We start from the raw sequence: 24205 nt of genomic DNA on the forward strand, positions 1-24205 counted from the left end.
GCCGCCCAGAGTGGCTGGGGAAATCCAGCAAGATGGGCGGGGTACAAATTAATAATAATAATAATAATAATAATAATAATAATAATAATAATAATAATTCTTCACAGCTGCTAAACACTGGGTTGGCATTCATCTGGTATCCGCTGCCAACCTGTTCAGTCATTGTCAGTTCTGGCTCCCTGAACATATATGTGAAATTAAGACATTTTTGCCTCAGCATCCATCACTTCACACCTGTTCACATTGAGCCACATTCACCATTTTACCACCCATTCACTCAGTTTGGAAAGGTCCTTTCGGAACTCTTCACAATCTGTTTTGGCTTTAACAGCCATGCCGAATTTAGTATCATCAGCAAATGTGGCCATCGCACTGCCCACTCCTAACTATCTGCATTTCCCAAACTTGCATCTCCAGCCGTTTTTGGACTACAACTCCCATCATCCAAAGCTAGCAGGATCAGTGGTCAGGGATGATGGGAACTGCAGTCCCAAAACAGCTGAAGGTCCAAGTTTGGGAAACCCTGCTCTAGATCATTTGTGAAGAAGTTAAAACTTACAGGTCCAAATACAGCTCTTTGGGGGACTCTACTTTCTACATCCCTCTATCAGGAGAAGAAGAAGAAGAAGAAGAGTTTGGATTTGATATCCCGCTTTATCACTACTCAAAGGTGTCTCTAAGCGGCTAACAATCTCCTTTCCCTTCCTCCCCCACAACAAACACTCTGTGAGGTGAGTGGGGCTGAGAGACTTCAGAGAAGTGTGACTGGCCCAAGGTCACCCAGCAGCTGCATGTGGAGGAGCCGAGACGCGAACCCGGTTCCCCAGATTACAAGTCTACTGCTCTTAACCACTACACCACACTGGCTCTCGAACTGCCCTTTTATTCCTCCTCTCTGCTTCCCGCTTCTTTACCAGTTCCTGATCCACAGGAGAACCTCTCCTCTTATCCTACGACTGCTATACTCAGGAGCCTTACCATGTCAAAAGCTTTTTCAAAGCCTAAGTACACTATTGTCAACCTCTATCTCTTGTTGCTGTCGTTAGCATCTGTCTGTCTCAGGAGATGATGGAAGAATATTTCTTTGGGGGTAAAGTCAAACCATTGGAGAGTTACAGCACCTGCTGTGGCTGTAGAGACCGACATGGGAGAGACATGTTTTATTGCAGGTAGGGCAGATGAAGGTGTTCAGATTTGCTTGTTGAAACTATTGAAGAAACTTAATAAGCACGTAAGACAAGATTTGCCCTCACAAATAACAGGTTTGGAATTTCCCAAGAAAGATGTTAAATTATTTTTGTATGCCACAACTGCGGCTCGTATTTTGTTAGCTAAAAAGTGGAAAACCCAAGAAATACCAACAGTAGAAGAATGGCAGATGAAGATGATGGATTTTTCGGAGCTAGCCGACCTAACTGGAAGAGTCCGCGACCAGAAGGAGGAGGAATATCAGGAAGAATGGAATAAATTTAACGATTATTTAGCTAAATTTGTTAAGTCAAACTAGCTGGAAATAGCTTCCAGATATTTAATGGGCTTAGGATTGTATTTATGTTAAGCGATAAAAGAATATGTTCAATACTATAAGGAGAAGATTTAAAGATGTTAATGTTCAAGTTAAAGTTTATAAAAATTGAGATTTGGAAAACCGTTATAAGAATATGCAGTGAAATTCAACCAAGGGGAAATGAGGAAGTCGCTTTACAAAGTTAATAACTGTTATTTTTAATAAGGTTATGATTTATGTTTGCTATGTTTGTTTGTTTTGTGTGTTTGTTTGTCGATAATATTGTAAAAACCAATAAAGTTTTTGGGAAAAAAAAAAAAAAGATTTGCCCTCGCAGAAGCCAGGCTGGTTCTGCTTTAGCAAGGTGTGTTCTTCTATCCGCTTGGTTATTTTATCTTTAACAATAATTTTCCCAGGACAGGAGTGAAAGCTTCTAATCTGCTCCTTGTGGTGACACCAAAGAGAGGATGGGAGGGAGAAGAAACATAGGAGCCCTGATGCACAGACGCATGACAATTAACTATTATTAACCTGCTACTTTTTGCAGTAAGGTTCAATTTTTATAAATGCTTCCAAATGTCAGTTAAATCAGCATTACCAGCATCACACCTCCACTGAATATTAGGAGACTTGATACATTTTGCTGTGTATAAATAAATTCTCTTTGACATTAAGACAGATTGAAGCATAGTGTTCTGTTTGTCTGCTTATGTACAGAAAAACGACATGGAAATGTTAAGGCAAATATACATAAAATATTTTCCTCTGCGTTTAAATCTATCAATTTTTTTTGAGACAAATCTTTGGCTTTTGATTATTCTTTAATAATCTGTTAAAAATGGACAGCACCCTATTTTCCCTTGAATTATGCAAAACCTTATCATTATAAACTCATTTGGTTGAAAATCATGAAAAAACCACAGAACCTTTTATTTTACAGTGAAATAACTTTTTTATATGAGATCACCAAATGCCTGTGTCTTTAAAGCATTCATTCTTAGTTAAGCTTTCCTGGCCCAAAATGAAAAAAAAAAATGTTGCATGTTATAGGACCAATTTTACTGTTGAATAATAACAAAGACAAAAAGGTGAGAGCATAAGAAAAAGTAATATGTAAAAGAAAGAAAATAAGTAAATAATAAAAGCAAAGAAGCATTAAAACAGACTTTAAAAGTCATGTGGTGTTGTAAAAAATGAATAATAGATCGTAATAACCATTGGAATCCAGAACCTATATCTTAATTCCTCACTTTTGTAATTCTATGCCTTTTAAAATCTGTGTTAATACCGTATTTTTCGTCCTATAAGGCGCACCGGCCCATAAGACGCACCTCATTTTTTGGGGGGGGAATTAATTTTAAAAAATTATTCCCCCCCCCCAGCCCTGGTTGCCGCCCCAAGCCTTGCGCTCACCTGCCCGAAGCAGGGGAAGCCCTCTGGAGGGCTCCCCGTGCTTCGGGGTGACAGGCTGCCGCCCCAAGCCTCGCGCACCCGGCGGGACCTCCTGCCGGGCGCGGGAGGCTTGCAGACACTCGCCCGAAGCAGGGGGAGCCCTCCGGAGGGCTCCCCGTGCTTCGGGCGACAGGCTGCCGCCCCAAGCCTCGCGCACCCGGCGGGACCTTCTGCCGGGCGCGCGAGGCTTGCGGACACTCACAGGGGCAGCAGGCTGCTGCCCGCAAGCCTTGTGAGCCCGCGGGTACTCCCACCGGGCTTGCAAGGCTTGCGGATAGCTTCCTGAAGCCTGGAGAGCGAGAGGGGTCGGTGCGCACCGATGCCTCTCGCTCTCCAGGCTTCAGCGAAAGCCTGCATTCGCCCCATAGGACGCACCCAGATTTCCCCTTCATTTTTGGAGGGGAAAAAGTGCGTCCTATGGGGCGAAAAATACGGTATTTCTCCTCTCAAATTCCCCCCCCTTTTTTGCAGTTTTTCTTTTGTTTTCTCTTGCGATTTTATGTATCAACAAGGACGGAACAAGTGTACTCACATTACGCCAGATCCAAAGATACACTGCCGCTATGCCCGCAGACCAGTCACTGAATCCAATATGTGCCCAGCCTGCAAAGGGGGTGGGGAAACAAACATAAAATACGGTAAGTATTTATATATATATATAAATGGTTGAAAAACAACAGCTAAACATGCTCCTGGCATCTTCGGTACTCACCAAGCAGGGACTGGGCGGTCAGTGCAACCCATAGAGGGTGGTAACCAATGTATTCACAATGGTTGTGGCATTCCCAGAGCACATCCTCACACATCCCATCAAAGAGGACACCACACCAGTCCGTCAGCCCCAGTAGCCCAGACAGCAAAACTCCCAGTGTTTCCAGTACCTAGTGATCCCTGAGAACTCTACAGGCAACGCATCATATCTCCTTATGTTCCTCTCCATTGTAGTTTTGGAACTCATGAAGGGGGAAGGAAGGAGAAGATGGGTGCACATAGCTCCTTGGACAGAATTCAACAACCATCTAAAGGTAAAAAATAAAGGAACCCTGGACGGTTAAGTCCAGTCAAAGGTGACCATGTGATTGTGGTGCTCATCTCGCTTTCAGGATGAGGGAGCCGGCGTTTGCCCACAAACAGCTTTCCAGGTCATGTGGCCAGCATGACTAAACTGCTTCTGGTGCAACGGGACACCGTGATGGAAGCCAGAACGCACGGAAACGGCGTTTGCCTTCCCGCCGCAGTGGTACCTATTTATCTACTAGCACTGGCGTGCTTTTGAACTGCTAGGTTGGCAGGAGCTGGGACAGAACAACGGGAGCTCACCCCGTTGCAGGGATTCAAACCGCTGACCTTTTTATCGGCAAGCCCAAGAGGCTCAGTGCTTTAGACCACAGCGCCACCCGCAACAACCATCTACAGAAGGCCAAAGAGGGCTGTGGTCTAAAGCACTGAGCTTCTTGGGCTTGCCGATAAAAAGGTCAGCGGTTTGAATCCCTGCGATGGGGTGAACTCCCGTTGTTCTGTCCCAGCTCCTGCCAACCTAGCAGTTCGAAAGCACGCCAGTGCTAGTAGATAAATTCAGGACACCCAGCAATGTCTGTCACAGACATACACTGTCAGCAAAAACCTCCAGTGGCTCACTGCTGCCGTAAAAAGGGACCCCTGACCATTAGGTCCAGTTGTGGCCGACTCTGGGGTTGCGGCGCTCATCTCGTTTTATTGGCTGAGGGAGCCGGTGTACAGCTTCTGGGTCATGTGGCCAGCATGACTAAGCCGCTTCTGGCGAACCAGAGCAGCGCACGGAAATGCCATTTACCTTCCCGCCAGAGCGGTAGCTATTTATCTACTTGCACTTTGACGTACTTTTGAACTGCTAGGTTGGCAGGAGCAGGGACTGAGCGACGGGAGCTCACCCTGTTGTGGGGATTCGAACCGCCGACCTTCTGATCAGCAAGTCCTGGGCTCTGTGGTTTAACCCACAGCGCCATCTCAATATGCTAACCCCTCACCCCCCTAGCTCAAAGGCTATTTGCCTTAAAAACCTATCCATTGAATATTAATTTAATGCCACGCCTGGTTTGCCATCACTGCTCCCATTTTTAGCTTTGCTAAAACTTTTCTCATCTATTTCCAAGGTTGTCCATCTTTAGGGTTCCCCCCAGAGTTCTATCTCTATGTCGCTCTTTAACTGACATGCATCAAAGTTCAGCACATGGACACTAGAGCATGTGTTGCGCACTCTGCCATTTCTCACAGTGCAGCTGCTGATATATACCAGTAATTATACCCTCCCGCTACTCACAAAAGAACAAATACTGTCTTGGCTTTTAAATCAGCGGAGGACAGACTATTGCAAAATAAAGGAGTGCAGGACAACAGAGCCTTCAACAATGCCATACCCTCCAACATTTTTTGGATGAAAATAGAGACATCCTATTCAAGAATAATAATACCCCACCCATCTGACTGGGTTGCCCAGCCACTCTGGGCAGCTTCCAACATATATAAAAAATAATGAAACATGCAACACTGAAAAAGGTACTTTGATGCATATATGGTGGAATTGTTTAAACATCAAGCAATTTTGGGAAACAATATATAATGAAATGAAAAAAATGTTCAGATATTCATTTAGGAAAACAGCAGAAGGTTTTCTGTTGGGAATAGTACCAGGAAGTCTAAAGGAAGAAGACAAGACATTATAGTTATATGCAACAGTAGCCGCAAGGCTATTGATTGTGAAAAACTGGAAAAGTGGTATAATACCGACAAAAGCAGAGTGGGTTGCCAAATTATTGGAGTATTATAATGTATCCAAAACAATGGGAGAAATTGGAAGGCCCTCAAAAGAGAAGATAGACAAGGACTGGAAGGCGTTTAAAGGATACCTGCAAAATCATATTGAAAAATCAGAACGCCTATTAGAATAAACAAGTTCCGCTATAATTACTGAAATCCTAATTAAGATGGATAACAATGTGCAGCAGACAAAGAAGTAGAAAGTTGGTTTAAAAGCGTGTGACAGAAAGTAATAGAAGTGGAAAGAAATTGCAATTGAGTAGATTGGAAGTCTAACACAAGGGTGGGGTGAGGGGTGAGGGATGGTGGTGGGAAAAGGAAGTATCTGTGGGATTGAGTGTGGTATGTATGAATATTTTTAGGGATTGTATGAAATGTATGTTTGTATATTTGTAATATGTATGTATGAATGCTGAATTATCTTAATAATTTTTTTTTTACCCAAGATGAGCCGTGTTCCACTTACAAAGAAAGGTGTGGTTTCTCTGCCTCCCTTCCCTTGCTCTGGTTTATGTTTATTTTTAAAAACTGAGGGTTAAAAAAAAGTAAAACGAGTCAATTAATATTTAAAACTGCTTTGGGCTTTCACCACTGAATGGAAAACCACGAGACTTAACTTCTCCGCTCAAGGACATTTGTTTCCTTTTTAATTAATTCTAAATTTAATCCTGCTTTCTAAATTTAGTCTCGAGAAAGACACAAGAATAGCCCCAGAGGGCATGGGTTAAATTAGGTCTTACGGAATCACCTGATAATGCAGTTTTGAACATCTTGTGGGCAGGTAAAGGAGTTAGTTAAAATTCCAAGATGGCTTCAAAAAACCAAACCATTAGGTAATTCCCCAACAGAAAAGTAGGGTGCCTAATTATCTTACGTTGATAAGTAGGGAATAGTGAGTGCCATCTTAATATTTTCTGAATTCATATTAATAATGGTTTTTATACACCACATTCAACGTTGCAGCATTGAGTCAGTGGCTCATGTGTTTCTGGCTTGCACTCTTTATAAAGATTTGAGGAGTGAGGTTATTACCCCTCTACTATTGTCCATTCCGGGTCGCTCAACCATTCCTACTGTGTCCGTCCTTTTAGCAGATCAAGATGATCAGGTGACAGCAAAAACTGCAAGGTGGGGGCAATTAGAATAAGATCTATTATTGGATTATTGATGTAAACCCCCCAAATGTACCGTATTTTTCGCTCTATAAGATGCACCAGACCACAAGGTATGCCTTTTGTTTTTATTTCTACCAAATTCAAGAAAGCAAGCAGGTTAGGATGGAAAGAGTTCCGTAGCAAGTACCGCATTTTTCGCTCTATAAGACGCACCAGACCACAAGACGCACCTAGTTTTTGGAAGAGGAAAACAAACAAACAAAAAATATTCTGTATCTCAGAAGCCAGAACAGCAAGAGGGATCGCTGCGCAGTGAAAGCAGCAATCCCTCTTGCTGTTCTGGCTTCTGGGATAGCTGTGCAGCCTGCATTCGCTCCATAAGACGCACACACATTTCCCCTTACTTTTTAGGAGGGAAAAAGTGAGTCTTATAGAGCAAAAAATATGGTATTTTCTGTAGTTTTTACCTCTCTGTTCAGTACATTCTATTTTATTTTATTGCTATGGCTAGTGGCCGATGCAAATAATTAAAAAGAAAATGTTGGGATTATTTCAGAATCTGGAAATGTAGATCCCAAAGGCAATTTCTAGGAGCCAAGCATTTTGTATTTGGGATTTTGAACATCTACAATCCTTTGCATCTGAGACCAGGTGAGAAAGTCGTGTCCGACTCTTCGTGACCCCATGGATCAGAGCACGCCCAAGAGTTTACTGATTACAAAAACGTTCTTGCAAACATTTGAGAGCATAGATTTGCAAGAACGTTTTTGTAATCAATAAACGCTTTGCTGTTTCACCAATTTTGTTCATATTTTATTTTGAGGGTCTCTGACTCACTTCTAACATCAAACAAATGCTGTCAATACCTGACAAACTTTGTCCAACAACAAAGATTTATAACCCCAGCTTTTGGACATACACCAGTGAATAGTGTCAAGTCGTATTGAGGTAATTGTTAACATCCACAATGTACACCAAATTTGTCTGGGAATTTTGATATCCGGCAAATCTCAGACAGCTACTGACAACTACATCTCTCTGGATGCAAATTCCAAAAGCAAAACACACACACAAACACAAAACTGAATTGGAGATTAAAGGCTTTATAATTAGCAAGAAGCAAATATATGAATCCCATGCACTTAGATTCTAGGGTTAAGCTGTCATTGACCTAACTGGGGCAGAATCAGTTTCCTCTTCTGAGGCAAGTTCTTTAATTACTGTGTATAGCAGATGCCCATCTGCTGCCTTTGGTAGCTGTTGCTTGTGGTTTTGTAACACTCCAAGAAATGTAGCAGCGCCAACCTAACAAACCAGGCCACAGCAAACAAAGTTTTTTATAAATAAAAGCATATCAGACTTTTATAATTGCAACATAATTTTATATCAGCGGCTCAGCGGATCAAAAATTGTGCAAACATTACGTGACCAGGCGGCGACAGCCCCAGCCCCCAGGGATCATAAGGAAGGAATAGAGACTCTGACAACGTTATATGGAATTAAAATTAGGCCACAACTTTATTAAACTTCCGAATGTAGGAAGACCTTGGCTTAGGCCTTGGGCGTGTATCCAACTCAGCCCCCCAGCCGGGGGGGAACTAGGGCACATCAGGGTAAATGGGATATTGGGGTGCTCTGCGAGACATAAGTGTAGAAGGCAGCCCAGCCCATATCCTCACACGCAGGGTAGTTCACTAACGCCCTTTCAGTGGATGACCAGTGACACCCATTATATATCACCCCTTTAAGAGGGGGACCCTGGAATCATCGCTGCAGGGGGGTGAGTCACCACTTCACGCCCACCCGACCCATTATAGGGAAGAAAAGACTAAAGGATTCCACCCAAGGCCATAACCGCCAAAGTTGTGGCGAATTGCTACGGGGAAGACAAAACCTGCCAATGCAGGGAAATTTATTCCCGGTCCTTCAACAGCAACCAGTCAAAGACCGCAGCAGCGCCCGCTAAAGAGGAAGAAAAAGTTAACCTGCAAACAAGAAAACATTAAACTAAGGGAGGGTAGGATGGGTGAATCTCCAGAGCCGACTGCCTGGCTATTGTTGGCTCCGCCCCTATTTATAAATGGGGCTGGCCCCACCTCCCAGCAAGAAACTTGATTACTGAGGCTGAGTGTGACCCTCCAAATAATAACACTGAGAGGTAAGCCAGCCCTTGTTTGCCAGTAAGCTCCCTGGGAACTGTAGCACTGCATGCGATTCCGCAAAGGGCAACCACAACGTAAAGTGTGAGTGCTCACTTCAACACTGAGGCTTTTAAATATGGGGAGGGGAAATGTGATGTGTTTTCAAAGAGAGCAGTGTTTTGGATCCAATGTGCGAATGGAAAGGCACTTTGGCTAGTGCAAGATGAAAGGCACGTTGTGCAACTGCCTTGTGGAAATGGAAAGGCACTATGGTTTGCGCGAGATGACCTCCCTGTATTCTGTCAACCCCACTCTCCTGCAGTACCTGATTCTGCCCCATTCTGGATAATTTATTTTATTTTATTTATTTATTGAACTTATATATAAAGGTAAAGGGACCCCTGACCATTAGGTCCAGTCGTGACCGACTCTGGGGTTGCGACGCTCTTCTTGCTTTACTGGCCGAGGGAGCCGGCGTACAGCTTCCAGGTCATGTGGCCAGCATGACTAAACCACTTCTGGCGAACCAGAGCAGCACACGGAAACGCCGTTTACCTTCCTGCCGGAGTGGTACCTATTTATCTACTTGCACTTTGACGTGCTTTCGAATACCGCCCAATTAATCCTCAAGTGTAAACTTCCAGGAGGTGCCAGAGGCTGCAGTGGGAAGGGGAGGGGAGGGGACAAGGAAGACCTGTTGCACAAGTAACTCTTCAACCACATTTTTATGGACCCTATCCTGTTGGTGAGAACCTAGGAGACCGGGGTTTGAATCCCCATTTAGCCATGATGCTCACTGCATTACTTTTGGCCACTCTCAGTCTCTCAGACAGAATCTAGTGCTTTTTTTTCTGGGGGAATGCAGGGGTACGCATACCTCTAAACATTTTGTGAATCTTTGTACTTTGGTCCGTTTACTGTTATTTCTTTTCCCTGATTTGAACTATAAAATGGTGGTTTTTCTTGAGTCAAAATGAGAGTACCCCTAAACATCTTTTTAGGAAAGAAAAAGCACTGCCTAAATCTATTCACAGGGTGGCTGTGAGTATATAATGGGGAGGGGGAGAACCAGGAGGAAATGTGAAATGTGAATGTAATAGTAAATCTAATGGGAAATGTGCTTAGTGATCCATTTCATACTAACTGAGTGGAGCTAAGGAAGAACTTAATACATGCGTAGGCAAACTAAGGCCCGGGGGCTGGATCCGGCCCAATTGCCTTCTAAATCTGGCCCATGGACGGTCCGGGAATCAGCGTGTTTTTACATGAGTAGAATGTGTCCTTTTATTTAAAATGCATCTCTGGGTTATTTGTGGGGCCTGCCTGGTGTTTTTACATGAGTAGAATGTGTGCTTTTATTTAAAATGTATTTCTGAGTTATTTGTGGGCCATAGGAATTCGTTCTCCTCCCCCCCCCCCATATAGTCCGGCCCCACACAAGGTCTGAGGGACAGTGGACCTGCCCCTTGCTGAAAAAGTTTGCTGATCCCTGACCTAATAGATTGGGACAAAAGCAGGAGGAGACATGGTGGGAGAAAGGAAAAGCCAGGCAGAATTTTGTGGGTCAGAGGTGAAACCAGGGTAGAATCTTGGAACACAGACATATCCTGAATTTAAGGCGGGGAGAACCTTACAATCTTATGGAAAGCCAATAATTCCATCTTAGAATACGAGAATCATAGAACAGTGCAGTTGGAACAGTTGGAAGGGAATCCCAACTTGATTTATTCCACATATTTTGCCACCTCCCATTTTGTACAAACATTTGAAAACATTTTCCAAAGATGTATTTAACTTGGTGGGAAAGAAGCCAAGCCTGATTTTCATCAACAAAATACAGTATCAATGTTTCTAACCCTTTAAGTAGCTTCAGCAACCTTGGCAACAATTGTGAACACACTTATTAGGGCATAAGCCCCTCTGAAAATTATTTATTGTTTATTAAATTTGTACGCTGCCCTTCCTGTGTAGATGTCAGGGCAGTTTACAGCATAGAAATACAAGATAAAACACAGACTTGTAAAAGAGTATTGGGAAATGATCCATAACAAATTGGGGGGGGGGGGAATGATTAAAAGTACCTTCCCAAAAAAACTAGAGTCCTTTTTGTTGGGTATAATGCAGACGGAAATTCCCAGGTGTCAAAAAAGGATATTTATGTATGCCACTACTGCGGCCCAGGTTTCGTTAGCCCCAAATTGGAAAACAAGAGAGGTCCCAACCAAAGAAGAATGGCAACTTAAATTGACAGAATATGCGCAGCTTGCAGACTTAACATATAGAATAAGAGAACAAGAAGAACATACGTTTAAAGAAGACTGGAAAATGCTTATTGAATATATGGGGGGAAATTCTGTACACTTGAAAATGCTTGCAGCATTAAGATAAATTCAACAGTCTAAATAAGTTTTGATGGATGTAATAATGGAATACTGAATGGTTTAGTTTATGTAAAATGTGCAGGGATTTATGATATGCAAAATGAACCACGGAAAGAGAAGAAGGGAAGTCACTGATATTTTAAGGGTGTTTAAACAAGTATTTAAAATCGCAAAACAAAAAAATCACACACACACAAACAAACACAAGGTAAAACACAAAATATGTAATAAAAACAAGAACAAACCAAACCAATAACACCCCTCCCCCCTCCCACAAGCACACTTAAAAAGACATGGGATGTTAGCCAAAAGCCTGGCTGAAGGGGAACGTTTTCGCCTGGCACCTAAAGATGTATAAGGAAGGTGCCAGCCAAACCTCCCTGGGAAGACCATTCCACAAATGGGAGCCACTACAGAAAAGGCCCCGTTCTCGTGTTGCCACCCTCCAGACCTCTTGTAGAGGAGACACACAAAGAAGGGCCTCAGAAGATGATCACAGAGTCCGGGTAGGTTCATACGGAAAGTGGTGGTCCTTGAGGTTACCGTGGGAGTTACTTCCAACGTTAACACACAATGGATTGAATGGCCAATTGGTAAACTCGGCTTTCCAGGTGCACTTGCTAAGAATTTGCTTTCACCGAACACTCTTACCATCTTTTCAGTGATCCAGCTTCCAAGTCAATGTGCTTTGTGAACAAGGATGGTAGGTGTTTGTGGGAAAAGTAGCTGAGCTTTCTTTTAAGTGACTGGATTTCCTACCCTATATCTTCCATCCTATGCAAATGCAACCAAAAACATCCACAGCTTGCTCCTAGTAGAAAGACCCATCAGAGTAAATGGTAGAAAAAGGTAAAGGATCCTTGGACAGCTAAGTCCAGTCAAAGGAGAATATGGGGTTGCAGCCCTCGTCTCGCTTTCAGGCCGAGGGAGCTGGCATTTGTCTGCAGACAGCTTTTTGGGTCATGTGGCCAGCAGGACTAAACCACTTCTGGCACAGCGGGACACTGTGACGGAAACCAGAACGCAAGGAAATGCCGTTTACCTTCCTGCCGCACCAGTACCTATTTATCTACTAGCACTGGTGTGCTTTCGAAATGCTAGGTTGGCAGGAGCTGGGACAGAGCAACAGGCGCTCACTCCGTTGTCGGGATTCGAACCGCCGACTTTCCGATCGGCAAACCCAAGAGGTCTGTGGTTTAGACCACCCTGGGCGCAACAATAAGTTCTCCTCTTCCCCTTCTTAAAACACTTTCTAAAGACTATGTAGATTGGCAGAAGTGTACAGTACAAGTGAATTAAAAACAACATAAAGGAATCTACCTTGTCAGCTCAGGTGCTCAGCTCCCGGTTTCTCCAGTGTAACCACCAACGTCCTTGATTGGTTGACGCTCAGGCAAATGTGGCTCCTCAGCTGCCTTCTCCTCGAAGATAGAAAGATCTGGAGAGGAGATTGAGGCCTCAGGATCATGATGACCCTAACAGAAATAGCTCTGTACAGGTAAGAGGATTACTATAAAGGAATTAGCAAATTCTGTTAATTAGCGTGGGCCAATGAAATGTCAGGCTTCCCAAAGGTTTAAAGGATTTGATACATAGATATAATTGAGAAGAAAACAGGGAGGGTGGGGGAAGAGAGAAAAGAAAGAGCCAGTCATAGTTGTGAATGGGATCTAAATATTGTGGTCAGTTCTTCCACAAGGCATCACTAGCAGGAAAAATTAGAGGAGGAAACTTCAGGTGTTTGAAGAAAGTTTTAATACCTTTCAGAATAATATTCTTTAAGGGGCATGGTTTACGTGGCAATTCTCACCAAGTGGATGAGTTTTACTGTAATGGTGTTTCCTCTTTTTCCCTACCCCAACCGACGGATGGATAAAATGCCCCATTGTCTGTAGAAATAGAAATAAGCAGATCTTCCTAATCGTACCACTATTTAGTTGGTTCAGCAGTGTTTTCTCATTCAGACTGAGCAAAAGTCACAGTGGCCTGCTGCGTTTGTTCCTACTCTGGTAAGCTTAACACCAGGTGTACCATTTTGTCCCAAACTCTTTGCGTGTCGAGGTCCCCAAGACACCCCCCAATAAAAAACAATTGACACATGCTTTTTAGTTTAAGGTTTTTGGCATAATTTTGGCCACAACTTTATTAAAATTACAAGCAATGTGAGTGGTTGCTTAGGCATTGGTTGCGACTATCTGACCCCGCACGGGGACAGACTGACATTCGCACGCCCGCAAAGTCAGAAAGGGAAAAATTTCAGGGGGAGAGAGACGGGACTGGGTACCATGCCTCACCTCTCACCAAATGCTCCCAGGGGCTCTTGCGTGGCCCTAGTCCCTTGACAGGGGTTCGGACAAAAGCATGGCAAGCCTCTGGGTTCCTTTAATGGAAAACCCTTGCAGCAGCAGCATTTTGGAGGGGCTTCCACCACTTGCGCATGAGCAGATGCTCAAAATGACGTCACGCACATGCGCAGAAGCAGCAAAATGCGACCCGCGCGCGCACGACGCGCCGTCGCATCTTACGTTCTATTCAGGATGCGAATGGGGCTTCAGATCCTGTTCGCATCCCGAGGTACCTACCACTGTATTGTGTTTTGCTGCACTTTCCCCCAAAGCAGCTTTGGACCAAATTTAGGAATGGGGTGAAGTAGCTGCATCTTAAGCCAGTACTGTGTACCCAGTAATAGTCACACAAGACAATGTAAACGGTTCTATATGGTGAAGTTTTGCTTTCATTTTTAACATTTCACTATGGTCAGATTGCTAATAAAATACAGTGGTACCTCGGGTTACAGACGCTTCAGGTTACAGACGCTTCAGGTTACAGACTCCACTAACCCAGAAATAGTACCTCGGGTTAAGAACTTTGCTTCAGGATGAGAACAGAAATCACATGGCGGCGGTGCAGCGGCAGTGGGAGGCCCCATTAGCTAAAGTGGTACCTCAGGTTAAGAACAGTTTCAGGTTAACAACGGACCTCCGGAACAAATTAAGTTCTTAACCCGAGGTACCACTGCAGTTGTATACAGGAAACTATCCATTAACATTTCAGCTTGTTCATTTCAATGTGTTCTTCCTAAAGAGCTGTTTTTAGAGCTTAACCCTACTTTCGGAAACAGCTAATTTAATTCATCTAATTGCTGATTATAAACAGTACAAATGTTAATTTAGCTCTTGGGTACATCCCTTTGGGTTCCTTGAGCTTTGTGATGGAAGAAACAAGTGGTAAATTTGTTTCTGTCATGAGCTGCAGACAGAAACATATTGAGTCCTCCCCTTCTATTGTGAATTTATCTCTTTCAGAATGGCATCGTTCTCTTCCACCAAAGTAGTGTGGTGCCTTTTTTGGGAGGGATGGCTTCAATTTTAGCTTTTTGGGGGGGAGGGGTATATAAAAATTGACTCTCCGGTATAATAAAGCTTTGTCTTCCTTTGTACTTTAAGGTTTTGGTGCCTCTGTGGAGATGTTTCAGAGAAAGAAATTAGAAGTTCCAAAATGCTCCATACAGTAGTTTTCTCCCCAGGCCAGGGGGCAACCCAGTTCCTTATAAATACATGAAATGAATGAAAAATACTGCGTTACACTGTGGACAAATACAGTTCTGCGTAGTTTGCTTTGTACATGAATGCATATTATTTCATCTCCTAGATGGCCTTCCTGCCAGTAGGGGATGCTCCTTTTCTTTGAGAAGCTGTGTTCAGAGCAAAGTATTAAGAACAACACATGGTTAAGGGTTTCTTCATATGGTATAGGTCTCTGTATACTATATTTGAGGGGACGCGGGTGGCGCTGTGGTCTAAACCACTGAGCCTCTTGGGCTTGTTGATCAGAAGGTTGGTTGTTCAAATCCCCGTGACAGAGTGAGCTCCCGTTGCTCTGTCTCAGCTCCTGCCAACCTTGCAGTTCAAAAGCACGCTAGTACAAGTAGATAAATAGGTACCACTGTGGCGGGAATGTAAACGGTGTTTCTGTGCACTCTGGTTTCCGTTACGGTGTCCCGTTGCGCCAGAAGCGGTTTAGTCCTGCTGGCCACATGATCCGGAAAGCTGTCTGTGGACAAATGCCGGCTCCCTCAGCCTGAAAGCGAGATGAGCGCCACAACCCCATAGTCGCCTTTGACTGGACTTAACCATCCAGGGGTCCTTTACCTTTACTTTTTAAATATAGGTCCCTGTATGATGGCCCGTGATGTAAGTGGATTGGTTTGAATAGGACTCGCACCTCATAACTAAGCTTAGATTACCAGCATAACATGCTATCTTTATCACTGGTGTTTGGCCACATATTTTCTAAAACATTTCAAATTGAACTGCAGGAAACACATATCTGAGAACCATGGCTGGCTAAAGTCATGGAAAACACATGCAAGCTTTCACCTTCTTGGAAATGGTGTGGTAAGTGGAGTGGGTGGTAGTTCTGGAGAATAGATCTAGAATTTTTACACATTTGCATCGTCACCGCCAATCAAAGTATTAGCTCAGCCATGCTTTTAACAATAATCAAAATTTGTTCTGAACCAACTAGAAACCTAAAGAGAATATTGCACTAAGTGCCATAAGCGTGGGTAGATTTTTTTTAAAAATAGAGATTATTACTTTGGCTCATGTACTATAAACAGCTTTTTGGCATGCACACGGAATGTTTTGCTCAAGTATCTCTGATGTTACAGATAAAATAATAATAACTGAAGACATTTGAAATATGTTCCAACTGGAAAAAAAATTAACAAGCCCACTGCACAAAGTCCAGATATATTTTCCTATCTTGGCAATGCTCTTTTGCAAAATGCTATGTTGAATAATAACATTACTTATTGTCTTAGTGTGCCATCTCTGCTTTCAGCATGTTCTTTCAAAGTATCACGAGAAGCACATGGCTTTGATTTCCCCATTAATGTCAATTTTATCAAGCTTTTGTCTTATGTATATGTAATTTAAAAAGAAAGAAAAGGTCTCTAGTTCATCAGTTTTTTAAAAGTAATAATGAAGACGGTCAATTTGCTTTCACTTCTTTCTGTTTTAAAATTGTATCCTTTTCTAGAAACTATAGGATGGGTAGATTAGGTATCCCTTAAAAGTCACATTTAGCCAGCGTTTATGGGCATAAGGGGGCACTGTTGTACAAGTGAGCTCTTTCCCTATTCAGAATAGCTTTGTGCTTTGCGTGGAATTTTCCGCTGAATTCTTTTTCAGTGACTTTTTAAAATTGTAGACAATGAACATAACCGGGGTAAAGCAAACATTTGGTAAAGATTTCTGCCCCTCCCCTGAAGCATGACAGTTTCAAAATGAAAGTTAAAGCAGGAAAATGTTTGGCTTAGCCTTAATTAAAACCCTTTCTTGAGATCATCTGCTATAGAGAACAGACATTGTTTGTGGCAGCTTTAATCTAAACCGGAAGCAAGTCATTTAAGACAAGGCAGTTACTGCCCTTATTACCTGCCTGTCGTTAGGATTCCACACATTGTTTTCTGCTGTTTGTTAGTAGCAAGATCTGCAAGAAAGCTGTCAGACAGAGCAAGAAGCTTGGAGTTTGAGATTCTTTTTAAAAAAATATATATATAATTTTTTATTTGATTTTACAAGTATAAAATTCTAACACTACAAATTACATATCCATATTTAGAGATTTCTCCAAATCTCTGGACTTCCCACCTTCCCCTCTATGGGTCCTGTTGTACACCTTCTCAACTGCATAGTATTTCATAATCCATATTTTATATCTCTCCATATTGTCCATAATATTTGCTATTTGTTATTAGAATCTTGCTACTCTTTCCAACAGCTTACAGTGGTCTCCTAGATAAATTATATTCCCCCCTCTCCATTCTTTATTGAAGTTTTGTTCTTATTTCCTGAGCTTTCCAGCCATTTTGGTGTAATCCATCAACTTGGTTTGCCATTCCTCTCTGCTAGGGACTTTGTTTTCTTTCCATCTCTGGGCTAGTATGGAGATTCTAGGTCGGGTCTGTGTGCTGTGAGTTATCTGGCACCGGATGTACCAGTTAATACATTTGAGATTGTATGTCATTGTTCACATCAATAAATTTGTATTGTAGCTGCTTGTGTTGAGCTATTCCTGGATGACTGGAAGGGCAGACTGTGGCATAGCTGTCAACCGTCCCTTATTTGGCGGGAAAGTCCCTTATCCCAATGCTGTGTTCCGCTGCTGTCCCTTATTGATGATGTCCCTTAAATTTCCCAGGTTTCAAAGGAAGCAGCTCCTCTCCCTCCCTCCCTGCTGGCCAGGGAGGAGAGGGCTCCAACTGTGTTGCTTGGCTGCGTTGCTCACCCAATAAGAAGTCTGAGAACGACTGGGGGGTGGAGCTTGCATGCCTTGTGCTGATCAAATCAGCCGCGTTGCCTGGGGACTCGCCTTTGCTCAGCGCTTCCCAGCAGAGAGGTGACGGTGGTTTTCCTTGCTGCATCCCCTTTGCCGGGTTGCTGCGCTGTGGGAACCACCGCTTGAGGCTTCGTTTGGCTGCTGGCTGGGCATTCTGCCTTTGGCTCAGAGGGGCTCAGAAGTTGAACATACCTGTGCTTGGAAAATCCCTTATTTTGGCTGCTGATCCCTTATTTTCGAGGCTGCTGGTCCCTTATTTTCAAATCTGTAAGTTGACAGCTATGGATTATGGCACTTAGATAAAACTTAAGAAGCTTGCTAGATTGGGTCAAAGGCCCATTTTGTTACCAGAGTGACCAGCCAAACGCCTATAAGAAATCCATAGGCAGGACCCAAACACAATGGCACTCCCAGTTCCATGATTCCCAGCAGCCAGGATCCTGACTTATACGGCACCCAAAAATGAGTATCTTTGGGTCTCTCACAAGACCAAAAGATAATAATAATAATAATAATAATAATAATAATAATAATAATAATAATTTATTTATACCCCACCCATCTGGCTGGGTTTCCCCAGCCACTCTGGGTGGCTTCCAACAAAATATTAAAAACAATACAGCGTCAGACATTAAAAACTCCCACCTTCAGTTGGCTTTTAAAAGTAAAATAGTTGTTTATTGCCTTGACATCTGCTGGGAGGGCGTTCCACAGGGCAGGCACCACTACCCAGAAGGCCCTCTGCCTGGGACATTCTGGGATCCAATCTGAAGCCAGGATGGCATCTGTAATTCCAGGATGTCCCCGTCAAATTGTGACAGTTGGGGATGGGGTATGATACCATGCAATCGCAATGCCACCTCAATTTGTCTCCTCCGCTATCGATTTTCATTCCACCTGTAACTAAACAGAGAAGAAACGATAAGGGAGAGGAAATGACAAGGCAGACATACAACAGGGATTTCCCTTATGTGCCAGGAAATGATTGAAGATCCAAAGTCTTCTGGGAAAGCTTGCAGTAGAAGGAGGGAGGGAGGGAGGAATTAGAAACATGCACAGGTGTTTGAAATAGGATCATACGATTGCTTTAGGGACTTAGGAAGGACTCTCCAGCGGCTCCCTAACATCTGTCTCACTTGCATCGTGGAAGAATTTCTTTATCTTCACTCTTCCCCTGCCAACACAATAAACGGAGGTCACCTTTGTTCTTTGAATGCCTCTAGCACAGATTGCCCTGAGCTGGCTCCGTATATGCAGAATATCCTAATGATGCCTTCTAAAAATGCGCTGAACGTATAAAATGAATATTCTTTTGGGCAGACATATACCGTACTTTTCCATGTATAAGACTAGGTTTCCCCCCTTGCAAATCATGCTTAAAAGGGGGGGGGGTCATCTTATACATGGGTAGTGCATAGCGTGGACGTTAGATTGGCTGCTACTGTGGCTGTAGGCGGCTATTATGCGTGTTATTGGTTGCTGCGTCAATGGGTGGTGTTGATTGGGCGACGCTGCGGCAATTGGGCAGTCAATTTGCAGCTTCTGCTGGTGAGGAGACAGAAGGGAGGCGTTTTTTGCGACTCATGCGGGTGAGTGATTTTTGGCATCCCCCCAAAAAAGCTCAACCCTTGGTATCCCCCCCCCCCAAAAAAAAGATCAACAACTCTGGGCAATCCTCCCCCAAAAAAGCTCAACAACTTTTTGCCAACTCCCCCCATTTTATGAAATTTCAGTCCCCCCAAATAGGGGGTGTCTTATAGACAGAAAAGTACAGTAGTTTGTCCTAATAACATTAATTATTTAAATAATAATTATAATTAATAATTATAATTAATAATAATTAATTATAATTAATAATAATTAATTATTTAAATAATAATAATATTATTTATATGTCGCCCATTGGACAGGGTTGCCCGAATCACTCTGGGCAGCCCCCCCCCACAAAATATTTAAAACACAATAAAACACCAGCTATTTAAAAACTTCCCTGTGCCTTCAGAATTAATCGTAATTTGGATTTATTCTGATTTGGATTCATAGTTACCTGAGCATAGTAATATCTTTGGCTCAACGTTCAGCAGTCTCTGTATGTTTGCTTCTAGGTTTAGAACGTGAAATCTCCACTGAATGTAGAGATATCGGAATTAAATTTGGAACTCATAGTAGGGACAACATGATAATTTTCAAGTTTAAACTTGACACAGAAACCACCACTCTCACCCCAGAGAATGAGAAAGGAAGATATAAATAGTGTGATGTGGTAGCTTCATTAACTTATTGATCCCTTCATTGACTTCTTTGATCCCTGTGTTGAGAATGAGAAATGATGGAAAGAAGACAAAGTCCCTACCAGGGAAGAATGGCAAACTATGCTGTTGGACTACGCCAAAATGGCAAAACTGGAGCGCTCAGGAACCAAGACCAAAACCTTAATAAAGAATGGGGGGGGGGGATTATAACTTATCTGGGAGACCACTGTAAGCAGATGAAAACATTAACAGGACTACAATAACATTTGTAATGTAGCAAATATTATGGACAAAATGGAGTGACATAAAATATGGATGACAGTGGTACCTCAGGTTACAGATGCTTCAGGTTACAGACGCTTCAGGTTACAAACTCCACTAACCCAGAAATTGTTCCTCAGATTAAGAACTTTGCTTCAGGATGAGAGCAGAAATCATGCTCCGGCAGTTTCAGGTTAAGAACGGACAGGGTAAGAACAGTTTCAGGTTAAGAACGGACCTCCAGAACAGAACGAATTAAGTTCTTAACTTGAGGTACCACTGTACTGAATAATATGCAGTTGAAAAAGTTGACAATAGGACCCATAGACTGGAGGTGGAAAGCCCAGAGATTTGGAGGAATCTCTAAATATGGATATGTATTTTGTATTGTTAGAATTTTATACTTGTAAAACCAAATAAAAATTATTTCCAGAGAGAGAGAGAGAATGAAAAATGAAAGTTGCTATGCATATTCGGGGCATTTCACATAGGATGTGAACTCCACTGCCTCACTCCAGCCCATATCCTTCTTGCTATCTTTAGGTTTTTTGTTGCAGAACTTTTGTTGCAGAACTCAAATTCTTCACAATGCACTCTGCTGCAAAGTTCAAATTGCAAAGTTCAGATTGACCCCGTAGATTAACTCCCCGCTTAGTAACCCAATATCAGAAGGGAGGCCTCTGGAACATTGTGTTTCAGTACTTCATTCAATGTATGCCCCATGTTCTCTCCAACGAATTTGGGTAGCATGCAAGGACATGCCCCATTTTATCACAACATTCCCTTGAGGTTTGGTTAGACTAGAAGAGATCACCGAGTGCTAGTAGTTTTATGACACAGTAAAGGATTTGATCCCGAGTCTTCCACAGTCCATAAAAACTTTTACTGGTTAACACAGGTTTTCCTTTTGCTGTGGAACCAGACCTCATCTGATTATTTGGAATCAGAATTTTATTTCACGAAAAGATGAAAGGGACAAGCCTTGCGATATTGAGAGATGCGCAGTCTTTTCAAAGCTGAAACTTCTTGCAAAACCGAACCACCGTATCACTTGTGGTTCCCTAAGCCCTCTACAGGAAAGGAGGGAGAGCGTGGAAGTGAAAGATGATAAGCCCTAAAATGGAAAAGGTCACCCAGTTCAATTCCCCGCTAAAACCAGACTTGCAAAAGAAAACAAAAGTTTTGTCCAGTCGATGACTCAACAAATGGTAGGCCGGTCAAAATGAGGCTGTGATGACGAGTCTTTGATGATAACATTGGCTGGGAATATCTACCCAACTGTATTTTATGCTCAGAGTTCAAATTATTATACAGGGTGTTGGCAACATCTGACAACAAATGCGGTTGAGCATGAAAGCTATTTTATGAAGCATTTTATGACTTGCAACATTATGGAATCAGGCCAAGAAAAAGTAATTACTTTACCCGCTCTGGAAGTTTTTGTAAAAAGCAGAATATACGTTTGTATCTGAAGTTCAGCATGTTCATGTCTAGGTCATGCTATCCCTAAGATCATTTTTCTATCTTTTTTAAAAAATTAAGATAAAATTTGCTTCTAGTTTCAATGCTGCTACTCTCTGATACCATTGACTTCGCTTGAAAAACAGCCATTAAATATCTGTTTTATTCTGCTGCTATTTATTCTGGGGTGTTTGCACATTGCTTTGCACATTGGAGAGGCAGAGTTTATGCTTAACCTTTAAAGCCCTATACGGCCTAGGACCCTCGTACCTATGGGACCACCTCTCCTGGTATGCCCCACGGAGGACCTTATGGTCTTCAAACAAAAACATCTTGGAGATCCCGGGCCACAGGGAGGTTAGGCTGGCCTCAACCAGAACCAGGGCTTTTTCGGCTGTGGCCCCGATCTGGTGGAATGCTCTGTCATAAGAGACCAGGGCCCTGTGGGACTTGACATCTTTCCACAGGGCCTGCAAGACAGAGCTGTTCCACCAGGCCTTTGGCCAAGGCACAGCCTGACCCCCTCCTTTGGTAATCCTCACAGAACTCTAGCCCAATGGTTGCCATTAATTTGATTTTGAATTGATTTTAAAATGCTGTATTACCTTTATTGTTGTTAGCCACTCTGAGCCCGGCTTTGGATGGGGAGGGCGGGATATAAATAAATTATTATTATTATTATTATTATTATTATTATTATTATTATTATTATTACTACTACTACTACTACTACTACTATTAGCAAATGGTGCATCAGACTAGGTTATAAGGAACATATCCCCCTCAGTGATGTTCCAGAAATAAAGAGCAACACATGCAACATGGTTACAGCCTTTATCGTGAGGGTTGATTGAATGTACAAAAAATAAACGTGCCTTGGGTTGCCAACCTACCATCCAAGCAGGGCTCCTGTGCGTTTGACAGCTGGTACCAGGTATACTGTTTCCTTCCATCACTTTGTTATTGCTAGCTGTGTACCCATCTATTGTGGAGCTTGCAAAAGTGCAGGAGGCCCACTGGAACATCTCAGTGGACAACCCTACGGGTGGAACAGCAACCACAGGATGGGAGAAAGGTTTGTTTCATTTCACACTTTAATTGGGAAAGGTAAAAAGGTAAAGGACCCCTGGATGATAAGGTCCAGTCAAAGGCGACTATGGGGTTGCGGTGCTCAGCTTGCTTTCAGGCCGAGGGAGGTCGCGTTTGTCCACAGACAGCTTTCCAGGTCATGTGGCCAGCAGGACTAAACCTCTTCTGGTGCAACAAAACACAGTGACTGAAGCCAGCGTGCACAGAAACGCCGTTTACCTTCCCGCCGCAGCGCTACCTATTTGTCTACTAGAACTGCCATGTTTGCAAACTGCTAGTTTGGCAGGAGCTGGGAAAGAGCAAGGGGAGCTCACCCCGTCACGGGGATTTGAAGCGCTGACCTTTGGATCAGCAAGCCCAAGAGGCTCCGTGGTTTAGATCACAGCGCCACCTCCTAAAACAAGGTGAAGCAAAACTAAACCCTGGAATGTTGGAAGATTCAGACCGAAACAAAGAACCACTTCACATAGCACCTAGTTAAGCTACGAAATTCACGCCTGCAAGATAGCAGTAGTGGCCATCAACTTGGATGGTTTAAAATGGGAATTAGAGAAATTCATGGATGATAAGGCTATCAGAAGCTACTAGCTGCAATAGTTACTGTCAGAGCTGCTTGAAGATCCTAGCTCACAGAGGATCACGCTAGCCAGCGATCATTAAGTAAAAGTCTTTATTGAATTACAGTTTCCATTCTCACGCTGCTGCGCGCAACTCTACGTCTAGTAGCTAGATCGGCGAAGCTCCGTCTGAGTCTCCGCCCCGTGTGCACCAACTTAATATCCTAGCCTTGCTCCACCTTTTCCGCCTGACTGTCCTCCTCTGGGTCCCTCTACCCCCCGGGGCTTCTTCCTTCCGGGATTCTTCTGACGCTGACCCGGACCCTCCTGCCTCCTTGCGCCGGGCTTTAGGACCTGGTTCCCTTTCGGGGCTGCTTACTGCGCCGCCTTCCTCTGCATTTGAACTTGGCGCGCGCGCCCAACCTTCCACTTTCCTCTTAACCGTTTCTTCGCTCCCCGATGGAGGTGTGGCCACTCCTGACTCATGCCCTCCCTCCTGTGGTGAGCTGCCAGCGCTTCCCCCCTGGCTCCTTTCCTCTTCCCTGCTTCCTGGCGGTGACGCTGGTCCCGATTTCCAGCTGCTCCCCCCTGAGTCCCCTCTGGCTCTATCTTCCTGGGGTGCCCCCCTAGACTCCCCCCTTGCCCTGGCCACTGGTGCTCCTTTCTGTGAATCCTCTGATTCACTGGAAAGACTAGGAGATCTCGGGTCGTCGTCATCACTCATCTTTTCTTCTGCCTCCTCCCCTTCGCTCTCTGTTTCCTCCCTTGCCCGTGCCTCTGCTCCTAAACCCCTGACAGTTATGTTCTGTTTCTATGGTCAGAGGCAGGATGACTCCGAATGTCAATTA

At 43.4% G+C, this 24205-nt stretch overlaps 1 protein-coding gene across 1 annotated transcript in view; it reads right to left on the reverse strand.

Moving 5' to 3' along the window:
• The window catches only part of PDC (phosducin), a 30630-nt gene extending 15571 nt beyond the window's left edge, over positions 1 to 15059 (reverse strand). The window contains exons 1-3 of the mRNA XM_083506872.1: positions 14978 to 15059; positions 12713 to 12830; positions 3492 to 3562 (exon numbers count right to left, since the gene is read on the reverse strand). The gene's annotated coding sequence lies outside the window, so the exon portion shown is untranslated. The remainder of the gene's footprint in view (positions 1 to 3491; positions 3563 to 12712; positions 12831 to 14977) is intronic.
• Between the last annotated feature and the right edge of the window lie 9146 nt (positions 15060 to 24205).

This window comes from Podarcis liolepis (assembly GCF_965112155.1).
Source record: "Podarcis liolepis genome assembly, chromosome: 6".
Lineage (NCBI taxonomy): Eukaryota > Metazoa > Chordata > Lepidosauria > Squamata > Lacertidae > Podarcis > Podarcis liolepis.